The sequence below is a fragment of the Lichenostomus cassidix genome, chromosome 4, assembly GCF_008360975.1.
Source record: "Lichenostomus cassidix isolate B80296 chromosome 4, HeHo_3.0, whole genome shotgun sequence".
In the NCBI taxonomy this organism is placed as follows: domain Eukaryota; kingdom Metazoa; phylum Chordata; class Aves; order Passeriformes; family Meliphagidae; genus Lichenostomus; species Lichenostomus cassidix.
The window spans coordinates 49,766,956-49,793,098 of NC_139484.1; the positions used below are offsets into that span (position 1 = coordinate 49,766,956).

General features: G+C 35.8%; 1 long non-coding RNA gene across 2 annotated transcripts; it reads left to right on the forward strand.

The window, feature by feature from the left end:
- Positions 1–14,462: 14,462 nt before the first annotated feature.
- Positions 14,463–25,792, forward strand: LOC146438467 (uncharacterized). Of its 2 annotated transcripts, none has more exons than XR_014852076.1 (3): positions 14,463–14,848; positions 18,106–18,230; positions 24,919–25,792. It is a non-coding gene; the product is annotated as an uncharacterized LOC146438467 (long non-coding RNA). The 2 variants fall into 2 exon arrangements; XR_014852077.1 differs by lacking the exon at positions 14,463–14,848 and adding an exon at positions 16,588–16,772.
- Positions 25,793–26,143: the final 351 nt, after the last annotated feature.

Here is a 26,143-nt window from a genome sequence, read left to right on the forward strand (position 1 = left end):
GCTTTGGATCTGCACCTTGCTGCAGATGAGCTCCTCACCATTGCAACCTGCTCTCCCACCATTTACTGCTTATCAATATTATTTTCTCTTGTATAACCAGACCATACTATTTTCTCCATCCTCTCCCAATTTGTTGCATTATTGCAGCTGCTTCCAAGAAGCGTGCATGGTGTCCTAGGTAACCTGAACTGTTATTTGGAGTCCATGTCTAACTGTGCCCTGAATTTGTTACTATGTCTTGAGGCTTGGCAGTGCAGCCAGAAATTGTGAGATTGAGCGATTTTGTATCTAGTGATTACTCCCTTTTAATTTTTTTTTTAACCTGTTGCTCATTTGCTTGTTAGTAAACTGTTACTTTTTCATTTCCATCTACTGGTATTTGTATTGGTAGAAAGAGATGGGTTAAAACTGAGGGGACCTAACTCATTTTAATGTGTACACCTCTTGAAATTGTTGGAAACCAAGACACGTGGTTTCTTCTAAGAAGAGAAACTCTTCTAGAGATTCTCACCTGACCCAGGGCAAACAAGCAACGTAAAAGACCTTACCTACACCTTTAAAAAAAATCACACAATTTCTGATACTCTGAAAACAGGCAAATGTGATGCAACTACCACAGTGTTCTTAATGAGTATTTTCAAGTATTTAAGAGAGATTAGTTTTTTAGGGATCCCACCCACAGATGAATTGTACCCAAACAAAAAGATTAAGCTGCTTTTTGAAAGAAGTGAAAGCCCAGCTTTCTTTTTTTAATGTCCCAACCCTTCTCAGCTCCAGAGATGCTTCTGACAACATATTGCATTTATTTTCTCACATGTAAATTGCCTATTAGTTACTTTGTGTAATTGACACTGATTGATCTAATTTAGGTAAATATTCTGGATATCATTAAATACTCAGAACCTTATCTATGAAATAATTGTATTCTCCATGAACATGATGTGAATTACTAAGTTGTTGGCTGAGGCATAAATGCTTGTAATTTTTCACATATAAAATTCATAATAATTTCTATTTAATAATACTTCAATATGGGGAAGGCCAGTAAGATAAAAACAATTAAAAAACAATTATATCTAAACCAGAATGCACTTTTAATATTTTATGCATTTCTTGGCTTAAATAAATTATTTATGTTTTTCTTTCCTAACAATTTAGCATTTCATAGTCTGAGATTTATACAGAATGCTGTCTCTGAAATTGGTCATTCTGGGACTTAAAAGGTGACTCAATCAGATTAAAAAGAAAGGTACTTATTAATCTCAATTATCTGTAAATTGAGGTTTTGAATATGTTCTCCTATTATCCAAAACTTTTCATGTGGCTTTATGTTGCCTAGATGAGGGCTTACCTTTAGACCTAAATTTTTAGCCAGCCAAATGATGGAGAGGGATTAAATCTGGGTTTTTTCTTAAGGAAAGATTTTGGCTGATTTACACACATATGTGTGCCCTTTAATTGCCATAATTTCCAAATAGTGCATTTCTTAATGTTTGCCTAAAAGGATAAATTCTCAGAGATTAAGGGATTAGGGGACATTAATAAACACACTTTGCCGCAAACCAGGTGATAAGCCTTGCAGTGACTTATAGCAGATGATTCCAGCCCAAATTTTCTGAGACTCCAGGTGTTACAGGAAAAATGGGATAATCACTGGGACTAGCTGCTTTTGCAGTACAACTGCCTTATGCCATGCTGGCCAGGCCCAAGGGCAGATTTACATTATGGATAGCAGGTGTATAGTGGTGGATACAGACTCTCATTTTGACATCTCCAGAACTGCCCAGAGTGTTTTGTGTGGGACATTTGCTCACACTTCCCATCTCAAGTGACTCTCCTTATAGACGTCAGTGTAAGAGAAGCAGCTTGGAATCCTAAGCAGCAGTGGGACATGCTGTCAGTGGGATCCCTGGCAGTGACCACACTGACCTGCTCACAGCTGCTTTGGAGCTTGTGCTCTGCCTACTCACTGCTCTTGTTTCCCTCTCTGCTGGCAGTAAGCTGAAGCTATAATTTTCCTTGCTGGAGCTCCAGATCTTTATTCACTCTAGCTGTCCACTCCCTGTCTGTGGACTGAGAGGAGTTGCAGAGAGCTGTAAGGATGGCTGCAGTGTAACCTTGGAGTGTAGGAGAGAGGGGATCTTTGAAATGCCTAGAGCCTGTGGCATGGGATAGGCATGGAAAGAAGGAGACTCAAGGAAGTCCTTAAGTCAACCACACCTATAATCAATTTACTTTTGATACAAAACCGCAGAAAGCAGTAGTCCTGCCAGAAAGGTGATTTCCAAGATTTCAGTTTGTTTTCTGTGTGGAGCAAAGAAAGATAATTTTTAAACCACAGCCATGACCCAGAATCTGTGGCTGTTTAATGAGTTTATGGATGCTTACGGATGTTCACACCCTTGTCAAATACATATATTACCTACAGCACTGCTGGAGGACTGGGCTCTGCTGGACAGGTGAGGTTTGAGTTCTAAAATAGTCTTCCCTCTCTTTGCTGAAGAGTAAAATAGTCTGGCTAGGCTACAGAGTGTCTGTATTCCTCCCTCCTTTCCCAGTTCCAAATTAAAAACTGCTAAGCTTAATGGAAACACTATCTATCCCCCTATCAGTGGAGAGATATGCTATCTGCTCTTAAAACATCTGTTCCCTTCCTTTTTCATGGCTTTTACATTTTCACTACTTAGTATAAAAGAGTTAAGCACAGATTTCTAAGATTTGCTTTCAAATTTTCAGTCTTCACAGGAATGACTATCAGAGGGAATTCAATTGGTTTTGTATAGTTCCACTGAGAATGAGCATTTCTATAAGTTTGTTCTACTCCTTTCTAAATTGTCATTGATTATGTCTATGATCTGATTCAATTTGCATTCCCTCAGGCCTGAAGGCCACTGATGAGTAACTTGCATGGAGCTCTGTGGGAGACATTTTTCCTGTGAATGGTCAGGGACAATGAATGACAGTGAAAGACTATGCTCTTTTCCAGAGGATTAATCAATCATGATACAAAGTGAATATATAATTTTTTTTCAATTATATTCTAAATAGTTGATAATTGAACAATTTTGTTCTTGATGTGGGATAACTCCTAGAAGAGTAGAAAGTCTTTGAAAATTTAATTCTCTCTGGGATGGTCTAACACACCGTGAACCTTACAAGCTTCCAGACTTAATGGGCTTTTCTTCCAACTTGCCAGCTCTAATTAAAGGCAAACTGTGTTTCAGTATGTTATTCTATTAGCTTGCCTAAAATCACTCACATTTGCATGAGCCTGTCAAATCTCATATTTGACCCTGCCCAGTCTCCTGAATGAAGCAAGATATTTCCTTTCTTCTTCTGGCCATTTTGGTCTTCTGAATTAATTTTCCTAATTCTTTGCTTCTGCAACTGTGAACCTGACAGGTGGTACATTTCTCATTAACAAGGCATTTGCTAGCTCTGGTAGCACACTACTATTTTTCTTCATGCCACAGTAAGGCTGTTTCCTAGTCTAAGAAAAAGTAAGTTGCAGGGTCTTGGACCTATCTATATAAAAACTACTACTTAATGGCAAAGATCCTACAGACAGAAAACTTGACAAAATAGTATTATATATTCTCATATTAGCAAAGAAATGTTAATTGAATTTCTATTACTCTCTTAATTCCTTTACATCATAATAGACATCGGTAACTTTAGTTGAGATTATGACATATAATCCTTAAAAATACCATGGAAAATACAGTGATAACTGTATGAAAATACAGTGATAAAGCCAACAAAACTATTCCTACAAACTCTTTGTAAAGATATTGGCCTTTACAGTGAAAAACAGGGTCATGACAATGTAAAAACCCTGACTATCTTTTCTTGTTATATATATTTGCTTTATTTACTTTCACAATTAAAATATTAATTAAAAAAGGAGCAGAATATGTCATCACTCTAATTCCCTCAATCCAGAAAATTTGCTAACTTCTTTGCAAATCATAGACTTTTACTTCATTGATGCGTAGCTCCTTTATAGTGAAATAGAATGTTTATCCATGTAGAACATGGATAAATATATTTGAGGCGGATAATGTGGTGTACATACTGCATCAAATACAAATCCCAATGTGATTTTTCAGATTGATAAGGTGTAAATACAGACTTTAAGTTTTAACTAGGGCCATTCAGCCATATGTTTAATTCGTTCCTATTGCTTTGTCATATTTGAGTGCCCTGCTGGGCACTAATGCCAGGGAGAAATGATAGTATGATTAAGTTTTTTAGGCAAAAGAAAAGAAGAACTGAGACACTGAGAAACAAAGGATCCAAATTGAAATCCATTGAGAAATTAAAATATTTGGTCAGCTTCGACTGACCTTGAATCACACTCAATCTTATATAAGAGACCTGAAAAGACTATCATTGGCAGAGAATCACTTAGCAAAAAATTATTGCATTATGCAAGGGGAATGGGATTTTTAATCAGTGGAAGTGCAATGAACTGTAGTTTCAAATACCAAGAACACTGAAATATCAGTAGTTGTACTAAACAGTCACCAGGAAAAAAATATTATCAGTAGCCAATTAACCTGGACAGTTTCTCTTACTATTTCTTACTATTCTTATTTCTTACTATTCTTATTTCTTACTATATACTAATTAAGTAAAATTTGATTTGTGATTACAACAAAATTACTACTCCTGAAACCATCAGGTACATACACACATACATATGTGTTTATGTATCAAGAGCATTTCCTTGCTGCTGACACTTTCATAAAATAATATCAGCAAAAAACTCCTACAGTGAACACATCCAAGCATCTGTTAGTACAATTGGTTTTACTCAGGAAAACTGTCTCCTCACAGCAAGGATTCGTACAGCGTCTATGATAGGAGGACTGCAGGATTGATCTAAAATTAGTGCACAAAATATTGTACACACAGATTGCTGGAAATGTAAATGTGAAGTTGGCAATGTATTATAAAAAACCTGGTAGACCTTAGCTGATATGATTTAGCTTTTAGAGAATTTACTGTGGACTTATATATTGAGGATGACACTAAGAAGTTCTAACATTTTAGTAATTTTCAAAGATCTTTTTATCCTCTTTGATATTTGTAACAGTAGTGAACTTTAGTATATCCAGCTCCAGCTTCTGTCAGGATTAAAAAGCTCCCCAAATCTCATTACAATTATATGTATCAGAGCAACATCTGTGTTAGAAAACCAGTTATATATTCCCTAAAGAGAGTGGTCAAACAAAGCGAAACCTTCAACTCAAGGTCTCATGTGCTATCAGTCGGGTAATCTCATCTGTTGGGATGCTTGGTAAATAAAAGCAATTTAACATTTTTTACTCTTAAAAAGAGGGAAAAAGGCGGAGAAACCTAGTGTCCCACTACGTGGGATTTTATCATTCTAATGGATGGATTTGGAGAGCTGCAATTACCCAGCTGTGCAGCATTTTGTTATGTCAGTTTTCCTAGAATAGTTCTTCCAGACCTGTTCTTTATGTGTTTGCCTCTGGCCATCACAGGATGCTCTAAGGTGCCATTTTTCCCACTTGGCCATGTTCTTCAGATGAAAGTTTATTTAGCTCTAGTAAGCAAAATATTCTGCAGACAAATTTCTCACCTTCCAGCCCACCTCAATAGTTCATTTAGTCCTTTTTCTTAAATTTTCTGTTCTGTACTGAGAATCATTTGACATACCTTTTGCATCATAATTATAGAAAACTCCAAACAGTAGTTTTCCTTGTATTTGTGTGTTTTTTTACCAATTAAAATGATTCTAGTTTTCAGACATAAAAAAAAAACAGTGTGAGGGATGGGGCAATAACAAATGTTTATGTTCTAATACAAAGAATACCCTTGGACTTCCATCTTAAAGTATTAGAAATTTATATCATATTGTCCAACAGATAATTGGACAAAATTCTATGAATAACCTTTCTTAAAAGAAGACTTCAGTTCTGTCCCCAAACAAGATCTTACACAACTGTTGGGTTATGAAGCCACACATTGCAATGTCTCTTAAGTGGTTCTGTTATGCTTTTTCAAACCACATACATATTTTCTGATTTTTTGGCAGTGATACTTTATTTTCTTTATTTTATTTTTACCTAAGAAATTAACCTTGTATATGCTGCTATCATATTTTAAAAATTCTTGTGTGGCCTTCCCTCACTGATATATATTTTACCTGCTTAGATTAAAACTCTCTGAAGCAACGCTAAAGAATAATATCAGTCTGTTGTTACTGTTCTTGAAGCAGTCTGAGTCATCAATAACTTTTTTAACATTAATAAATATATAATCATAAACATGAATTATTCATTTCAATTATGAGGAAAGAACACTAATTAAGAATTAAAAAATTGCTTACAAATACCAAGAAGGCCCAAATAATCTGAAGTTTAAAATTATTGTGTGCACAAAAGGTACTTTAATATAATTTCTATCACTTCAAAGAGTAACATTCTGTTTTTCCTTCTGTTACAGAAGAGGCTGCCTGAAATCAATGAAAATTGCAGCTAAAGTGACTGAGGTCTGAAGTGCCTTGACTTTAGTGTCTCTGGTGAATAAGCTGACCAAGCCTTGTGCTTTGATAAGCAGGTGAATACAGAATTATCTCATTTCTGCATGTGGTTCTGCTGAGACAGTTTGTTAGATGGCTACATTAATGGCTACATTACCTAAGCTAATAATACACTGGTAGATAACTGGAGTTGGAGAGTCAGAGGTTCTTACTGGTCTCCTGCATTATTTCAGGTTTAAACAAATCACAAAACTATACAGGACACGGAAAAAAGTCTTTGGCAAAGATATGGTGACATGAAAGCCAAAGTTTAGTGTGGTATTTAGTGTGTGGTAAGCCAGCAGAATCTGTTATTTTTGGTTGTGTGGATATCTTCCTTTTTTCAAGTGGTAATAACAGTTCAAGAGGTCTCCAGGGCTAGAGCTGCAGTTCTTCCCATATGGACCACAAAGAGAGGGCAATGGTCTGCACAAAGCAATTATTACCAAACAAAATCAACCCACTGACTTCAGACTGGACATCCCAAACATGAAGGACACCACATTTAAAAAAACCCTAAAACTTAATGTAAGATGTATATACAATGAGTTTTGCTTCCTGTCTCTGAGAACTTTTTATAATACTTTTGTCATCAAATAAAAGGATGTTGAGCACTGATAGAATATTTAGAAATTGAGGGTGGGGTTGGTGGTTAGTGGCCTTGGGTGATGTGTCTTTTCAGCCTCAGCCCTGTGCTGGGTACCTTCTATGTCTGGAAAGGTATGTCAGAAAGTCCTGTATTGAGTCCAGTTTTCACATCCAAGATGAATTTTGGAGCTGTGTGGATGAGCTAAAGGCTGCCTGGACACAGACATTTTTCTTCTCTGAGTCCTGCGGTTCTGCCCTCTGCGTCCAAGAATCAGGGTGTCACCTGAGTGAGTTTTCCACTTTCCTTTTATAGGTTTATACCTTTTAGTGAAACTAATTTATTGATTCCAACCAAGGATTAAGAAGAAGTGCGAAAACGGAGGAAAACACTGTGGAGACAACAGCTCTTCCAGTCCAAAAAAGGACTCACTCTTTCTGCCTTTATCTATCTTGGCCCTGCTTAGAGCATCTCTAAGTGGAATACCTTGGAGCTTACTGATTGAGAAATGAAATGCAGGATCTAGCCAAGGACACTTCTGCCTTTTAATGTGATTTTGTTATAGCTCATAGTCCAAACTTAACTGAATACATGTCTCCCAGGTTTCCCTGTCATACATTAGTGCAACAGCTTTTTCTGTTCTGAACATTAATCACTGCTTACCTGTCAGTCCAAATGTCCTCTAACATTTATAATGACAGATGTGCTGCTACTTCAGCAGCTTCTGCATGTCCTTCCTCTGCTGGCAGGGCTCCCTTATGTCCCCCCTGTCTCCTGGCACAGCTCTCCTTTCAAGAGTTAGTATTCCCTTCGCTTTTCTGTTTGGCATTTTCATTCCTCTTGTCATTAATAAACATCTGTTGCTCAAGTTCTGTGATACACTATTAATCATCCAACTAAAGTTACCACATACTTTTTTTTTTTCACTTGATCAATTTTGCCTGCTTCTTCTTGCACTGTCACTTTGATTGTGTTTGAAAAATACTGCTGTCTGTAGATTATTATTAGCAAAGATATTCTTCTCTTTCGTCAAACTGGAAGGTGTGCAAGTATTAACAAAATAAAAAGGTCTATCAACCTTCACATTCATGATCAAAAGAAAATTCATTTGGAAACCAAAAGATATAAAAAACTTTTAGAAATATTCTTTCAGGAGAAAATTTAAAATGTAATAAATGAGAACAAATTAATTTATTTCTCTATTCTTGGTCTTCTGTCTGAAAAGAATTCTTTCATTGAATTTCAGATAGATCTTTGTCCCTTTAAAATTATCAGTTGCAGGTTTTCCATAGTATCACAATTTAAAAAATCAGTTCTAAAGACTTGAATGATACAGATCACCTAAGAATCTATGGTCTAATTTAGTATTTGTCTTGTACATGCCTTGATCTGGAAGTGGAATATCCAGTATCTACCTGAATTTGTTATGACTTCAATGATAACATTTCAGCAGCTACCCCATTTTCATTAAATTTATTGAAACTGTAAAACATTTGAATTAGGCGAGTATAATAAATTCTAGGACTCATGTATTCATTTCTAAACCTTTATTTACCTACATCTCCAGAGTTTGAAGCTACACATCTGCTTTTAGTAGTCAATCAAAGAATGATAAAAATGCATATAATAAAATATTATTCAATATTTCAATATTTTACTTCAAACCATTGATGTAAAATCCAAATGATAATGGCAATTACTTCCTACATTGTAGGTAAACTGTATCCTTTCTGAGAATATTAAGTATTATACTTTTTTTCTGTTCATTCCTGAATACTAGTACTTAGCTGATAATCCTGGCAGAAAGCAGAAAAATGCTTAAAGGTTTTTCTCATGAATTTCTATTCTTCAGTTGAACTGGAAGTCAAAACAATGCACAAAGTTGCTGCATTAGTACACTACAAAGTTGCTGCCTTTTGAATTCAGGTACAGAAAGAGTAATAAGGAGTAGTCCTTCCTGCTAATTTTTTGGCTTATTTATTATTAAAATTACATATAGATGTTTGTATGAGCTAAAGTAAATTAATATAATTTCTATGTTCTGAACAAGGTTAAGGTATTAGGCTTCCAGTGAGAGTGTGTTCATGTGTGCCTCAAAGTCCTTTCCCTATGCATGAGCACTCACAACCTGCAGCACCAAGAAATTAATAGTCTGCACTGCCTTTCCAAAGACAAAGTCAAGACACATGAGTCACTTTATTATTGATTCAGGAATTGGCACTGCCAAGTTGTTACCAATAAAGTAATTTCCTAAAATCCTAGCAGTCATGGTCTAAAATTTATCACTGTTTTTATGCATCAAAACATAACTTTTAAAAGACAGAAGAAAATTAATTAGCAATCCAATGGTGTTCAGATGGCAGTAGAAAAGCTCCCTGAAATAATGCAATATATAGGAAGAAGATGTTGATAGTGGGGCAAGAAACTGTAATGGTTATGTTTTTTCTCTAAAAAATCACTGGGGAAAAAGGATTTAAAATAGTCATTCATCTGTAATATTACAAATAATATTATAGTTCAAGAAAAAAATTTAATTGGAATAGTCCCAGACATGGCATTCTATACAGTTAAGGTAAATAGTTTATTGACTGACAAAATATATGGTTACCTAAAGAGTTTCTTATTTCTCAGAAATGGTTGTAGATAAATTAGGTGATGGTCAGATCCACAAGTATTTTCAGTACTTCTCCTCTACCACAGAGAAAGGCCATGCCATTTCTCTTTCCTTTAAATATGACCACATCTATCTCATTGCTGGGGTAGCAGAAGAAGCCTATATGATCCTGGCACAATTAACTACAAAATGACTTTTTTCCCACTGCTATCTTAACAAGGTGTTCTTCAGTTGCTGATAAGATTTCGTTCCTTTATTTTCTTGCTTTCCAATCTTACTATGTTGCTCTAGAGCCAGAATTTGGAGGCCTGGAATTATCTTCTGCAGATATGTCAGTCCAACATTTTAACCAAGAAAAAAGCAACAATTAAATATATGTATTATCTGTTAATGTTCGCGCTACTTTGAACTGGCATAACATTCTCCTAAATTCTGCCCTTTTAATTTCCTCTCCATTCTCAGTAGGATGTACGTCATCTGCTAATATGAAAGTTTGCAGATATTTATGCTAGTTCCCTTGGCCCAGCAGCACAACAAAATGTCCTTGATACATTATCTTGTCTAGAGAAGATACAGTAACAAAAAAATATGAGAATCAACCCTTAGTTTATATTGAAAGGTACGTTATAACCCCCCCTGCAAATGTCAGTTCTGGGGTTATTCTTTCCCTGGATCCAATTGCTACACTGAAATTTGGGCAAGGTACCTTTGCCCTTCCCAAGGCTAAAAATTCCTCAGTGATATTTCTTCTGGCAGTCCCTTTCGCAAGTCCTATTAGCTGTAGCTGTGTGCTCCCTTGTGCTCTGAACCCTATCTCTAACCATATCTAGGTTATCATACCCCAGGGGATCCCTCTCCCTCCAGGAACCAAACTCTGCTATGGAGAGTTCTAGCATCAGCCCTTGGCTGTTTGCACATAATTCTTTCCAGTTCCCAGCCTTGTATATAGCTCCAAGCATTCACTCTCTTTAATCTTCATCCCTTACCCCAGGCTGAGCTACAGGGAGCCAGGGCCCTTTGACTCATCTAGAAACAAAACGCTAGTTATTCAAAAATGCCCAATTTCCTTTGACAGCTATTCTCTATTATTATTTCCTTTGTAGCTCTGGGCTTTCCTTCCCCTCAACCATAAACTAACTCTTAGACAAAACACCCCTTGTCTTCCTCTCTTCCTCACAGAGAGGAATCATTCCTGTGCCCACCATTTTCCTCTCCCAGATCCTCTCTGACTATTTTACATCTGTAGTTTGGGACCATTTCTTTCTTTCAACATTTAACTGTACACTGAGCCATTAGTCAAATTCCATGCTCCATCCAGGGACAAAACCAGTAGCAGCTTTAATGCTGCATAGTTTATGGGGACCTCTGTGGATTATTTTGAGGTAAGTTTGTGTTTATGCATGCCTGTGAATAATGTACTGGAGATTTAGGAAAACAATAACAGAGAACATGAAGAGTTTAGGGTATTTGCTATCAGGATAGTACTAAGGAAACAAGAAGATTCTTGTTATACTTCAGAAAATTGAAAATATTTGTAAATTTTTATTATGTATCCCTCTGCTTTTTATTTTTGGTTGTTTATTTTTCTTGTTTTTGTTATTACCAGAGACATTCACACTGATTGATGTTGCTCAAGAGCTCTCTACCGCATTAGTACAAAGTGTACTAATGGGAACATTTATGAAAAGAGGGTCATGGCAACCTGCTACATATGACAAGTCCCACACATCCTACAATGCTCCCCGTTCTGCACATTGTGTTCATATTACAAGTTACCTTGGCAGTGTTGTTTATGACAGTAGTGGTACAAAATCACAAAAACATCAGTGAGGTTTGAACAATTCTGCTGAGTTGGCTCTAAGGTAAAAGCTGACCCTAACTGTGGGCAGAGAGGCTGGATTTTATTTTTCCTGTCATCTGCTCTCTATGCAGATTGGGTTTAAACCTGCTTCCAACTTCACCCTCAAAGTCTGCAGTTTGCCACTGAGATTGAATGAAAATACTTAGAAAACCTGACAAGAAGGCAGGAATGTTTCATTACCTGTGTTTCTTGTAAGGAGTTGAAATTAGATGGATGATTGGTGTCCTTAGATGAATGCTCTGGGCGCACTGACTGATTTTGCAAGAGCTGTGTTCTGAAATACAGGCTTTAGGGCCTGCTCAGAGGTAGACATAAGTAGGCCATGCCCAAAAAATGGCAAGATCGAAGAAATATCTCCTCAGCATTGCTATTGGCTGCCTCAGCTGCTACATGAGATATTTTAAGTCACGTGCATAGGGCACTTAGGGTCATAGAATGCACTTGAGGAGCCAGAAACCAAGTTAACTACACTAAATTAAGATTCAAAGTTAAGCCCAAAATCACTTCAGGTTCAAAATGGAAGTGATCCAGAAATGCTTCTCTCTTCCCATTAGCATACTGGAAGTGTTTAACAACCATGTTTTTAATTCAGATATTTAGGTATTTGAATCCAGAAAACCCTGTACAAAGTTCTCAGTCATTCAATTTTATTTTAGTAGGTAAAACTAATTTTTTTGCTGTTACCGTTAAATTTTTTCAAGTTATACTTGTTTTGAACGTCATGCTTTAAAAATCACTAGCTGATCTACTATGAATAAAATATTTTTCATATGATTTCTCTATAAAGAATGAGTTTTGAGGTTGAAACATAACCCTAAAACATAAATGCAGAATTATTTCTCCAGACATGTGGATCTAACCCCAAATTTATTTTATAAACGAGCAGGATGAAATGAGCTCAGTCTGACTATTTAAACAATTTTGCTATTTAGTCACCAAAAATACATGCTCATATTTTTCAATCGTTGTCTGTCAAGCAAGTTCTAATCCAAATTTTGAAGGAATTATGTTTAAAAACAGTGAAGTGAGGTTTTTATGCTTTATAAAACACATGTCTCTAACATCTGTGCTATACTGCACCTAGAACTACTGTTGTTCCAATATGAAAAAGATCACTTTTTCTTTCTAATATTACCTTGTAATTGGTCTAGTTTAATTATACCACTGTCAGTATGATAAGCTAGAAAACCTATTTCCAATTAACCTTAATTATAATAATAAAAATATATTAACATTCACATAAATTGAAGTATGTTTTCTCTTTTCTGAGCCTTATTTTGTGCTCCTGTCAGTCTTGTACCAGCGGCTCTTGGTACACACCAGGGAATTTTAACCAGCCAGGTTTTCTCTTTCTTTGCTGAAAGAAATATGAAGAAATTACACATATGAAATATTGGTACCCCAGCATTACACTGGCAGGTCTTATAATGAAGCATGTTCAAATAAATCTGTGAATTGAGATTTATATAAAAAAATTTTAGTGCAGAAGAAAAATGTACTTTGTGAAAAGAGTGGCATGGCTTCCGAATGCTAGTGGAGACAATGAATGAGTAAAATAAGTACCCCATTGCACTGGGTAATTTTTATTTCATCTCTGACACTGATTGAAAGTGAAATGAGCTTGTTATTGCATGTGAAGCCATAATGTCAGATTTTCTATGTTATACCAAAAGAGAGCAAATTCCCATTGGGTAATTTCTATTTGAAATCCTTTTGTCATCATTTCAACACACAAAGTAGAGCTGAAAATGTAACTGGTCTGATTTCTGAAAATCCCAAAGGAATGACTTGGCTGTACTTTGTACATTACAAGACATACCTTTCAGGCTCTTGACCTCTGCAATTGCTAATTCCCTCTGTTAAATGGTGATGCTTTCAAATGTGGTGAGCTAGGTATCTAGGGATGGACTCTTGGCAGAACAGGAAAACCAGATGAGCCAAAGAGAATTCTCTGAGGATTATTTAAAGAAGCTAGCATGGGGCTTTCCTATACACTAATTCCTACAGTATCATTCACTTTTCTCCTTGTATATCACCCTTATTCAGTCTCAGATCTTGACTAGACAATTTAACTCATGTAGAATCCAAGAATTTTAAGTGCTTGAAGTTTTTCTCAAATCTTGTGCAGACTAAGAAATTTCTTTGTGAGCTTAATATTTTTAAGGTTGTGGCAGCCATTTCTTGTTACTTGTGTTTGACCTGTTGCAAATATGCTGCAGACAAAATACAGAGAGTGTGGGCACAGACTTAATTATATTTGAGGGGATCAACAGCTAGGAAACAAGGAAAGAAGGAAATGCCTAAGGTGTAAATGACATGCAGCTGTGCAGTTCTGTACTGGCTTGAAAACAAACCAGTGGGCAATGGCAAGTCAAAATTATAATTAAATAGGAAAATTGAAAATAAATGCAATAATGCAAGAAAAAAAATACTGACAGAGTCAGATGTAACCTGACACCCTGTTAGTCTGGATGGTGGTAGCAGTCCAAGTGAAGTAGTTCTATTGAGATAGCAATCCTGTGGAAGGTCTGGTCTCCACCCGAAGGTCCAGTGGTAGCTCTTGTCCTCTGGGAACCCAGTAGACAGGGCTGACTTGGGCAGTTCCAAGGCCAGGTTATATCCAGGTGGGAATGCTTGGCTCCTCCCTCCTGGGTGGAGCATCTCACAATGGGATGAGATAATTCCATGAGTCATGTGGTGGTTTCTTGATGGCCAATTAACAGTTATCAGGGGTGAGTCATAGCTGGAGATAACAACCAATGCCCCCACCTGCTTTAAGAGCTTGTGGAGGTGGTAATAGAATAAATACATCTATATGGTAACCTAGGACAAGCACATAGTCTCTAGGACAGATGCTCTCTGAGAAAACATTCTTCTTAACGAATAACTTTTTCTGTCACTGTGCACAATGTCAGTAGACCCAATTATTTTGCTATATGATTGTATAAGATTATGTATAAGGTTACAAACAGAAACATTGTAGCTCATCTTGCTTTGAGTATTGCTAGCTGTTTATGTTGCCATCCTATAATTAGGCAGTACTTTATGGCACAATTTATGAAATTGACATATTGTGCATTTTTAGATTTGCTCTTAGTGGGGGAAATTACTTTAAGTACTTTTAGCATGGCCTTTTTATCATAAGTCATTTTTAGGTGAAATATTAGCCTGCATTCTGAACAGGAATTTTCAACATTACTTGAACATACCTGTTCACTGACTGAAGGAAACATTCAGGTAAGTGTGATCACCACAGTCTCTTTCAGAGAAAATCCTTCTTCATTTGATACTTTCCTAGTTAAAGTCATCATGGCACCAACTTTGGTGCTAAGGGTGAATCAAAGATGTTATTGTAGCTTAGCAGTTGATGTTTTCATTTTTTCTTATTTTCAGGAACTGAATACTGCTAAAAATTCTATTGCATAGAATGCAGTATATTTAAAAATTTAGTCTGTAAAGACATTTCTAAATAATCTAAAATATGTCCATAAGGAGTATTTTGACTTGATTCTGTAGATCTTTGTGGTCTGTAGTGCTTATCTCATTTGTTCTCCCTTCCATAATTCCCTACTTGGGAGAGAAGCTTGTGTTTTGGGTCTCTATTAAACCAGTGTGAATCAGACGCTGTAGCAGAAGCCAAATGTCTCTGGGGCTGGAAAAGAAAAAACAATACCTTTTTCTTACTCCCTTCCTGAAGAATTAAAATATGACTATGTCATTATCCCTAGTGGTGATTTTTAAATTTTTTTAGAGCTGTATATGTATTTGAGGCAAAAATCTATATCTTTCCGTCTTTTGTATCCAGAGCAGAAATGCTTTTGCCTTACTAATCCAAGATATATATATACTAGTGAGGGCAAGCATGTTTTTCATTCCAGAGTTTCAATTCTCTTATGCTGTGGTAAAGTCACCTACAATTTTCTTTGTGTGTACAATTGGGAGTTGGAAGAAGCAGGTTAATTCTCAGCTCAGGCACATAAATGCCTGTATGATGTTAATGAGCCAGTTAAGTGAGCTCCAGTTTTTAAATATGCAAAATACAATATTATCAACTGCCTATCTCAGTTTCAATAACAATTTTAAAAGGCTCTGAGATTTTGAATTGCCTGGTTTTTTTGCCCCAAAAAGTATATGTGAATAACAAAACTTTTTGGAGAATTGTTTAAGGTTGTGAAATTGACCTGACCTTTCTCATCTTTGTTCTGTTTGTATTAGCAGTAATTCCACTGCAAGAGAAGATTTGCAGAGTGAAACAGTTGGTGCCAAGGACCTCATATTCAGACAAATAGGGTTTTTTTGTACTAGCTTTAGTCTGATCCATGGCGTGAATTATTAGAATGCAATAAGTAAGCACCTGGATCAGGTCTTGTACTCCAGTTTCAAATAATAGAAAAGCATTTATTTGCCCCAAGTGCACTCCACAATGTAACCTAAAAACATGTTGAGTGTGGATGATTAGTACATTGAAAAGCACACTGTTGATGCAAACAAAAACATTAATGTAATTTCATCCTTAGCCTCTTGAAGGGGTATCATTTGAATACAGGAAGGTTTTTTTTCTATGTACTCACAGAAATGAGATGGTATAAATTCCATCCTCTAATAAGAAGATCTATTTTGGGGTATTTGCTTCTGTCAGACCAGTCAGACCGATCAGCTGTGGTGGCTCCCAACAGTCCCTCATGCTCAAATTCTCAATGTTACTCTGGGGTTCCTTCTTCAAATCTCTTAAATGGCAATTCTGAAAGAAATTTTTTAAAGGATTTCCATTTTTCCAGACAATGCTTTTCTTTATCTTCAGTTTCTTAATTAGGTCATTATGATTTAACTAAAAATCTTGTGCAAGGCAGAATTTGTAGTTGCTTTATACCTCTATGTCACAGGTGAAACTCCTCCTTTGGGTAAGACCATAATGAGTAAGGAATAAAAATCGCTGCAGCTGCTTGTTTTGAACACAGGGATAGCAATAGGTGTGTGCTCCAATCTGGTGCAAAACAGGGATGAGCATCCCAACTCTCACAACTATGATAAAAGCTCTAAGTGAGGCAGAGAAGAGGTTCTGTGATGAAATCTTGATTACATCATTTGCAGACAGTGATTCCCCCTCAATTCTGAGGCTATTTTGTGAATACTTTCATGAGGATAGTGAAGTAGGAATATGGTAAGTCATAGAGGCTTTATGAAAGAGTTCTTGTCGCGCACACAGAGCAAGCTACTGAAAAGTACATTCACATATTTCAGTTTGCCTGTGTTGGAATACTAAGTGGAGTATAACAGTGACTAGGCATTTATCAGCTTGCACTTGGGGTTTCAGAGTAGTCCAGATCTGTTCTTGCGACAGTCAAAATGTTTATGTGAAACTATGCAGAAAATTACAGTAGCAAATTTAAATGTAAACTTTAAATACAATGCTCTAATTGAGTAATCTCTAAATGCCAACCAATTCTACCTCAGCCTGGGCAGAGTGCCCACACTGGTTTTCAAATGGGATCTGTTCTAGTGCCATAATGCAGAACAAACTGAATGTGTTCATTTTTAAGTAAAAAGACAACAGATTGTTCAGGCAGGTTGGTATCTGACTAAATAATTACATTTGTAAAAGTTTTGTTAACACACATTCCAGTAGTCCAAATAATAGTAATAAAAAGCTTAAAGAGAAGATGTTTGTATACACATATATATTCTAATAATGGCCCCAAGCCTGGTTTTACAAGCCACAGTAATTCTGTCACTAATGAAAGAAGCCCTGCCACACCATGGTTGATTGTCAGATGCAATCCAATGATGCTTAGTGCATAAACATTCCAATGAACTCTTCATATATATCCTTGTCAGAGCAAACATATGTAAAATTGGTAGCACAACTGTATGAAGTGTTTACAAGTTAAAAGAGACTTAATTCTACCTCCTTTTATGCACCTGCAATGGCAGAATTATCCTGAGAGAGATTTTTCAGTGCTTAACTTTTTCATCTCCATTCTGACTACCTAAAACAACTGTAAAAAGAGCAAGGAATTGTGAAACCAAAACAAGCTGCCAATGAAGATTATCATCATTCATGCAATGTAACCTGCAGTTGATCTCTAGGGATCAGCTGATACGAATATTAGTTATTGCAGTCTCAAAATCTATTCTACAGCCAGCATAATACAAAAATAGAATACAAAAAAAGGTCAAGCTTCAATACCTACAACCTAATTTGTTCCACATGTAAATATTTTTTGCAAATAACATAAAATATATCACACTTAAAAAAATTAATTTTCACTTAACATGCTGTTGAGAAAGGCTGAAAGGACCAGCATGTTCAAACCCTGTTTTATGCAATTAGATATCTTTTTATAGCTATCTCTTTTTCATGACAAAATCATCCTTTCAATTTGTAAGGAATCATCCAATAAAAACTTTACAGGTACAGTGAAAAATTATTAATACATTTTTAAGAAATCTAGTTAAGTTTATCCTAACAAAAGGAAATTCCTTCTGTCTGAAAGCTATTCTTCTCCAATGAGCTAAGCTGATGCTGGATGTGCTGCTCCCAAGGGCTCCACCAAGAGCTATCTCTCCACAGTGCCAATTGCATTTCTAACAAGCTCTCTAAGGAGTCCATCCCTCCCAGGTATGGCTACTTGTCTTACTAACATATAAATAATTGTCTGGAATTCATTCTTCCCATGAATACACACCTGGATTTGCTGACATGAATATTATTTTCCCTACTTCTTTCATTTCTTCTAAATGAAGAATCGTTCTTTTAATTGAGCACATTAAGAGACACCTATGTTGATGTCATACATGTGGGTGGCTTTCTAATCAGTTCTACAAGCCACAAGCACATTTCTTAGAAATGGAGCAGTTGATGGTGTACACATGAAAACAATTAAGTCAGGAAAGATCCTGAAATGCAAGGTTGCTAGGATGTTTGAGCATTGTAGCTGAAGAGTGTATTATTGCTTTGGAAAAAATCGCACGTGTATATTTGCAGAAAAAGCACAGCTTCACATATAGCTAAAAATGCAAGCTATTCTGGATACATTACATATTAGTGCCACTGCATTGTCTGGAAAAAGCCTAGAAAACTGATCTTTGGGTTCAAACATTGTCACTTACGCAGCTTTACAAAGAAGATGCATTTCACACATTGTTTCCCTTCCTTGCAGAAAATACTTTGGTTGCATTTGCATTGGATAAGTAAAATGAAAATCTAATTCAGGTTGACCTTGGGAAAACTAAAGCTATGAGAAAAAATTCTACTGATTAAATCTAAAAGTAGAATATCTTTGTGTTGTAAATGTCACTGGATAAAAGAATGTTTGTATTTGTTCTTAATTTCTTTGCTGATAAGTACAAAATATCTTAGTTCTTGATACCACTGAGGTGACACGCAAAGTGCAATGTGTGGGTTGTATTAATTTTTTCAAATTAATATCATCATTGCTCGCTGTGCATGTATACTCATTATCTCAACCAGTACATTGCTTACATGGGTAAATAAAATTGCAATTGGCTAAGATCATCTATACCCAGTAACCCTTACAAGAGAGGGCTGTGAATTGCTTTAACTTGAAAATAATTTTGCTCTTATTCTTTTGTAAGGAAAAACTTGATTCTTCCTTTCCTGAAAATGCATTGATTCTGTGACTCCTAGGGGAAAGAATTACCATTAGATGGTACCTTACACTATTTTCCGTTATCATCTGAATCTCTGTTATGTTTTCAGTGTTCTGTCAGTTCATGCCTTTGGAGTTCAGTGTGTCATCTGGAAATGAAATATTTTGCTGGGGAGCTGTGCCAGTGAAGAGCAATGATCAAAGACACACAGCAAACTAAAGAAAATACTCAATGTCTATGCAGTTAAGATGACTAAGTGATGCTAGTAAAACTTTTTTTTCTCCATTTTTGGTGCAGCTTCATTGATGCAAAATTTTCAATTTTCCATTGCAAATACACATAGAAGAAGTTGAATTTGTGTAAGGGGCTGATCTTTTAAGTGTGAGATCCAGGCAGCTTAAAACCCTATGCCACTGTGTAATTTGTAGTACTATTTTTGTCTGGCATCTGCCCAATCGTCTCAGTCTAAAACCGTCCCTTTGACAGATTTTCGTAGTTATTGGGAAGAACTTTTCATTTTCTGTTCTTTTGCAGAATGCTTTTATCTATGAGCATCATGCATACAATTTCCAAATTGTGTATTTTTCTCTTTGTCTGTCTATCTTCAGTCTATTTTCAATGTGTCATTGAAGGAAATAAAGAAAAATAAGCGTATGGTCTCTTGTACAGAATAAATATCTCATGAAATACAGATACAGCCATGTACCAAGTTAAGGAAAAAAAAGTGGTATAACTAAAAACATCTGATCAAATTCAATTATTATGAAAATAAAATATGTCATACTGGAAAAGTGGTCATAGGACAAAAGCATAAAAGTTTTTGATGAACAGCTGTCTATAATGGGAACACATAGGAGAATAACCTGTAAAGGAGGTGTCAAACCAAGCAAGCTCACACCAGTCTCTCCTGTCCCACTGTCAACTGACTGGATCCATTTCTTTGTGCTGGGGGCAGTTTTCAGGCACCTAGATAAACTAGAAGGTATCAGCATGAGATTGCCTTGGAGCTGGATGAGAACGTAGAAAAGATGAGGGAATACAGTGGTTTTTTTGTTAGCAGCAAGCTATTATATTGGTTCAGCATCTTATTTCAGATGTAGGAATAAAAAATTGCAGAGCCTCATATTGTTATGAGCAATGCAGCCTGTGTACATCTCCAGAGAGCCAGTAACACAATAGGAATCATGAGTTTAATAGAATGCGTAAGTGGTATTTAACAGCTTTATGGTTGGTACATGTGATGAGAAGCAGGCCCACTGAAAACCAGGAAGTAGGATTAGAAAGCACTCAGATTCACTTGGGAACAGGTAGTGGACATGGACAGATACACAGAAATTAGCTCATGGGATCTGAAAACCTTGGGAAGAAATAATAGATTCAAAACTTGCAGCAGAGATGAGGGCTTTGTCTGTCCTGATATGTGGAATCCCTGATGCTGACTTCTAGGACTGGTTTCCGGTGAAAGGCTCTGCTTGAATTAAATCATATTGTGCTTTTTCTATTTGAAAAACTCAGAAAAACAGTGCTTAGTCTGAATGCTAACCTTCAAATCCCTCTAAATACATCTTTTCTGTGTGCAGCTGTTAATCTCAGCTGCAGCTGAGGGAAAGGCACATATTGAATTGGTCAGTTTAAGTTTTCTCCATAGATGAGTCCAGCTCAGGCATCCCATGGGATATGCTCCTTATTGATGCTGATCTTCTAACTAGTGTTGTTTTAAGGAAGATTTAAGTTGATGACTTAAGCTTCGCAGAATTTTTTCTGGTAGGTGCTACCATTTTCTACAGGGGTGAAAAAAGGTCTGAAAAACCAAAAGTAACTCTGGGCAAATCCAGAAATTTAACATTTTGCCTTCAAAATCATCAGTTACATTTTAATCAAGTCCCAGGAAATACAGCATTAGAATAATTTTCAGAAGCTTCACACACCTGAAATACTCAGTGGCCATGTTCTTTATTGGAGGTTTCAATCAACTCAGACGTGAGATTATATTCAATCACTAATACTGGTAGTCTCCCAGTGTTTTCAGTCGAGTAGACGACACAGTTTATTTCCAAGTATGTTGCCTCTTTAAATGGAATTGCTGAAACCCGAGCTCTCTTTCAATACTGCATAAATTTATGGTTTTTAATAAATGTACACTGATATAAGCATATTGTGACATGAAATTTATAAAGCATTTCAAAGTTTTCTGGTGCATTTAGGCAATACTTTCCTCTTCCTTCTGCATTTGGAAGCTTTTCTATCCCAAGACTGGAGGAATTGTGCTCATGTCCAGCTCCTCCTGCAGAGGCGGAACTGCAGAATCTGTTAAATTTGGTGTTGCAGTTCATAAACAAGCATTAATGTACCTTGAAATAATGGAAAACTAGGTTTGCAAGGCTGACTGCAAGTTTTGATCACAAGTGAGTTTCCATTTTATTGATTTGAATATACGTAAGATGAAAATTAATAAACTGGTCAACACAAAAAGTTGTCTAACCATGATATTAGTTAATTCTTCTTGGTCAAAGACTATTTGGATAATCATTAATCTATCCAATAGTAGGTAGATTTTCTCTGATATATTTTTCATTAAATGAGATTATATGTTCATAGTGGTCCCATCTATCTTTTGTAAATCAGTGGGTAGAGCTGTTCTCTTAATCAGACTTGTCAGAAATAATCTTGATATAGGAGCAAATATAATGGCTTTTAATCAGTAAACAACATTTTTGCAATGAAACTTTCATTTTTGATTATGTGCATTTTAGTTATTTGTGAAAGCAATATAATACAGGGCAATTTACTATCCCTTTCCCTAAGCTTTTTCCTCTGTGTCTTTATGGTCCTCAAAGCATCTTTGGTTTCATTTCAAACAAGTTTGGAGTCTTCTTTTCAACATATACTGAGGGCTCCACATAGAAGAAGATGTTCTGACTTCTGTGAACTATTTGCCAGCAGTATTTCAGCGAGGGATCAGAAATATCTGTGCTGATTGATATGTTGGAAACTTTTAACCTTGCCTTCCCTCTGGAAGACTTTCATTGCTTTCTCTTCTCTGCGCCTTTTTTCTGCTTTATCACATATATTTTTCGAGTTCCTCTATCCCTCCTGCCTGAACCCTCAAGTGTTCACCACACATTGTCTTCTTTTTATCCAGAGTATTACAATTTATATGTTTGAGCAAAAAATGGAAGAGTAATAGATCATGTAAGTTGACTTCAGATATGTTCATTGCTGTTGCACCTACGGAGGGTTGGAAGTTTAATAGATGCAGAATCACAACAGCAAAACATGGAAGTGGTTGACATCCTGCTCCAGACACAGTAAATAATTTCCATTTAAAACACTTAAAGTAAGTTCCCTGCTGCAAAATCCAGATTAATGAACAGGGAAAAAATGTATTGAAGAAATGGTGATAAAAGATAAAGATTGAAGAGTTAAAAAAAAAATTTAAAAATACAGCTCTTTTGTAGAATCAGACAGAAGAGAACAGTGGTTTAAATGCAAACCAATGAAGTATTTCAAACACCTAATAAGAATTCTGTCTGTGGAAGATTAAAACAAAACCATCCATAGTACTAGATTAAACATGAAAAATGTAACAGAAATTATTGTGAAAGTGAAATGCAAAATTATTTGCAGGAGTTTAGACTTATAATTTGGGGGTTCTTTATCTACTTTGACAATTTATAATTTACTTCTAAGAATTGTTTGTAAATCTTATCTAAATTACTGTAAAATCATAAAAAACTCAATTACCTGTCTTGCAATTGCTCATATTAATCACCAGGAGTAATAAGTCATCTGTTTGGAAAGGTATTCTTCTTGGAAAAGAGATCAAGAAATGTAGAACTTAAAAGAACAAATATCAAAGTGAATTAATTCCTATGAGTCTGGGATTTTGGGGATTTGAGTGTGAATGCTGGGAGTTGTAATTTCAGTGATCGGTTTTTATCTGTTGGATATGAAATGTAGTACATCATTATGTGTCGCTGTTGAGCCGCTAGCAGAGAGAAGAATCCAGTTCTCAGTGGCAAGAAGGAAAAGGCCTTTATTGTTTTGATTTCATCATATATATAGAGTTTTCAAAGGTCACCCAGATTGGTCAGTCAGAAACCTCCCCCTAGGCCTGATTGGCCAGGCCTGCACCGTCCAGATCTTGGGACACTGTTTTAATAACATCCAAACTTTATCTTTATTTATAAAACACAAAAGGATTTCTCATGGGAAAGACCTGTGCTAGCCACAATTATGGATAAATTCAGTAATGACAAAAAATTTTGCTGATGGCAGAAGTACAACACAAGCAAGTAAGAAATTCAAAGATACTGTGACTTACAAGTAAACATCAGACTGTTGCTGTTGACTTCATTGAATGTAACACAAAATGGGATTTGAAATGGAATAAGTGGCATTATACTCTGTGGTGTTCTCATTGCTGACATGATGAGGTGGGAGGCTGGAAAATTCTCTTGCTTTCATTTTAGGATTACACAAATATAATTTATACCATGATATATATTTTAACCTATTTTATCTTTTTCTAGGTAGAATTTCCTGTCTCAATAGTCATATATTCTATTCTTATAATAGCTTTTTATTGTATTTCAAAAGAGCATATATCTAATCTTGTGATATTAAAGGGTTTTTGCAATACAAATACCTGCATGCCTCTAAAATGCATTAAGAGATTTATTAACTGTGAAATCCTTCTTTCCTTTAAAACCTCATGTTTATTTCTTCATGCTGCCAACATAAGACTAAGTGCATATAGGTCTTCTTTTGCAAAATTTAATGGAGTAAAATCAGCGTTTACCTTTTATAAGATTTTTCTTACTATACACTAAAGTTATTTCTGCATTTGATGGAATCAACAGACTGGTTATATAAAACTGTTTTTTTTACTCAGGTTCAGATGTCCCAGTTTGCTCACAACCAAGAATCTGTCTATTCTGTGAGACTAAACAACCCTGGGAGGAAAGCACCTGCTACAATCCTAAATTCAGGAAAAGTGTTTATCCTATTAGAACCTGTTCTAAAATAAAAATTACTGAGAAAGATGTAGGGAAAAAAAGCTCTCAGGCCTTTCTAATTTATGCTTTTTTTTTTTTTTTTGTCAGCTGCTTCCTCTTTGCAGTGCTTACATGTCACTGTTACAACTTTTAGAAGCATATAATTTCTGCAGTGCCAAAAGAGATTAGTGTGTAAAGCCCTATGTAAATAATTTACTGGAAGAGGAAGGAATGATCTTGAGACTGAAATTTTTGTTTAATTGGAAGTGTTTATATCTCAAAGATGAGTAAGAATTATGATTTAGTGGTTCCTATTTTATATTTTGCATCTATCTTCTTAAACCTATGTGATTCTTGCTGCAAGAAACAAATTGTGGGAGGGGATGAGGATGTAAATTTACATTTGAAGGGAAAAGGTGAACTGAAGCCATTGTGGCCAAGTCACATGGATATTGATTTGAATGTGATATGCTTCCCTGTTTAGTGTCTGTGTAGATTGTGTGCCTGAATGCCAGAGAACCTTATCCTCACAGCAGAAAGGCAAATATGAATAAATGCTCTGCGTGGTAGAAATACCGGCATATTTTGACTGTGCTATCATGGATTCATTTGAATTCTAATTCCAGGTTCAAGAATTATTTAAGAACAACTGCAGCTAAATTAATGAACGGCTTTTAAATGGTGCATTTTAATTTACAGGTATTACAATGGAAAAAAACCAAAAACATTTACTCTGTCCTTCATATCTGAAGCACATCAAAGCCTGACTGAATTCTCTGAGTGAAGGGAGGAAGAGAAACACCAGATGACAGCATTGGGTTGCTATTTAGACACAGGAGTAGAGGAGAAGGTCTGAACCATCAGCCTGTCCTTGGTTTATGTCTAACTTCACTGTTCATCAGGAATACAGTTGCGAAAACCTTTAATGAATGGACACATTTACTTGAGAAGGTAACAAACCATTACAGAATCCTTTTATTCTTTGCTGGCAATAGCATGGATAGACCTTTCCTAAGGAAGTAAAAATGATAGTCCTAAATATTAAAAGTAAGTGCTAAATAGAGTTGACATGAGTTTGTCCTTCACAGAGCACCAGATTACCCTAAAGGATAGATCCCAGTAGATATTTTGGTTATCTCAGATAATGGAAATGGTGCACTGGAAAGTACAGTTGCCCGTCTTCCAGCCGACAGTATGAGCGATTGGCAAATTATTTTTACATATCTAGGAAATCAAAGTTTATCTCTGAAGTTTTGAGCTGTTGTTTCTAAACCTGGTGAAATACCCTAAATAATAATAAAATTTCTTGAAGTCCTGAGCTTTGGAGATATTAAATGCTGATGTTCCTACCTCATCCTTTGTAATTGTTAAACAAAGACACACATGCTTGTGTAAACATACATGCTCTTAAATATCCAAATCAAATCCTCCAGACCTTTGATGGTTTTCTTTTTTCTTTTCCTGAATTCCCTGTGCAATCTAGAGTTAGTGAGGTTCCTTACCTCCTTTTTCGCATACATACACGATTGATGTAAGTTATGGAAAAAGTCAGTGTTCAAATATGGACTGTCTTTTCTTCACATCTGAAAAAAACTAAAGTTAGTATGTAGTTTCCAAGATGTTCTGATCTTAATTTTTTTCTGTTAGAAGTTAAAAATGGCAGCCTGAATTATATAGTCCTATTCATGCTTGCACTTAGTAAAAAAGTATACTGAAACAAATGGATCCAAAAATCTTTCATGAAATTTTTATATAAAATCACTTTCCTCTGCTGCTCATTGAGAAAGGAGGTTGGTGGGTTTGTATTTGTCTTCCTTCCACTTAAAACAAAAGGATTAGTCAGACAGTTCTATTCACAGAGTTAGAACACAATAATTAAAAAATCATTTGGAAAATTTAATACACAAGTATTTTACAGGACAGT